A 1,458-nucleotide genomic window follows, 5' to 3' on the forward strand; every position below is an offset into this window, starting at 1 on the left:
ACACATGTAATTAAGAGATCATGCCAAAATAAAGGAAGGGCTTAGCCTTAATATACATGGAGTAGGGAAAAGTTCTTATGATATTCTTGAGAAGGATTGCACCGTACTCTTAAAATCGCAAAATCTCATTGCCATAACATTACGTAGTCTCGTATGATTTTTTTTTGAAGAACTCACGTTACATGTATATATATGTTCTTGTATGAACTTGTTGAAGCAAACTCACGTTAATATATCTTACTTTTTAAAAGAGTCATATGAATCTTGTTTGAGATTTTTCATCCATAAGTGTCTCGCTTAAAAATATATGAAAGTCCTTTACAATTAAGATTTATGGGGGCCATTTGCATAATGACTAAGCCACCCAAAATTCACCTAACTTTGCCATTTTGCAACATAATTCATGAGTCACTAATTATAGTAATGGGCTGCCACGTTAGGGAAGGATCTAATCTTATCCAATTTTTCTAATTAATCACCCAATAATTCCTTAATTAACTAGGTAATCCCCATTATCTAATAATTAACAAATTACCCACATAGTTAAGAATTATCTCAACTTACTTAAAATACTACTTACTTTTAACATATCTTATACACCATACTATCATGGTCATGTAGTTCCTTGTATGGCACTAGTCCATAAGTTCCGGGTATTATAGCTCAGACCGTTTTTTATCCCTAAATTGTCAAACTTCAACGAAACTCATTTTATTTGATTCTCTTACCCTCTCTCCTTCACGAATTTACTTATCACTTATTTGAAGAAGCGTAATACTTATAATCTCAAAATAATCTCATTCCCGAGCTTACGTCGATTAATTTACGACGAAACTTTAACTTACAAAAATGCGGGATGTAACAGCATTTCCCCCCTTTGGAACATTCGTCCTCAAATGTTGACTGATACACTTATCATTTTCATAACTTATGTCTTCTGAATACTTTAATATTCTCCTTTCCGTTTAGGCAACTGTTCTTTGAATAAATCCAAAGGCCAAGGCATTCCCCCCTTTAAGCCTCTTTCTCACACCACGACTTGTAGTCAGAATCCTTCTAATCCCGTAACTGTTGCTACCTTTTATCATGAAGCATGTATGACTCTAACTTTGTATGTGCGCCTATGCGACTCTTCTCTTCTCTTTCCTCTAGCTTTTCGCCAATCTCTAGGCTTCACTTTGTGTTCATATATAAAATTATGTCAATATGTCCCTCTGGGCGTCATCAGCTTTACTTCATCTAAGTAGGCCAAACTATACCATAATTCTTACTTCTATTTATCGTTACTGAGGTCTGGTACCAAATTTCAGGTTACTCTCGTTGCTTATCCTATATGCATAAAGCTAAGTCTTTTAAGGCTTCTTCATTACTGTTCATCTTAATACTGATGGCCTAATCTCATCTCGTACTTTGCAGCTTTTACCCATCCATTATTGATTTACCTCAATGTTGATCTAC

This window comes from Nicotiana tomentosiformis, chromosome 10 (genome assembly GCF_000390325.3).
Source record: "Nicotiana tomentosiformis chromosome 10, ASM39032v3, whole genome shotgun sequence".
NCBI classification, from domain to species: Eukaryota; Viridiplantae; Streptophyta; class Magnoliopsida; order Solanales; family Solanaceae; genus Nicotiana; species Nicotiana tomentosiformis.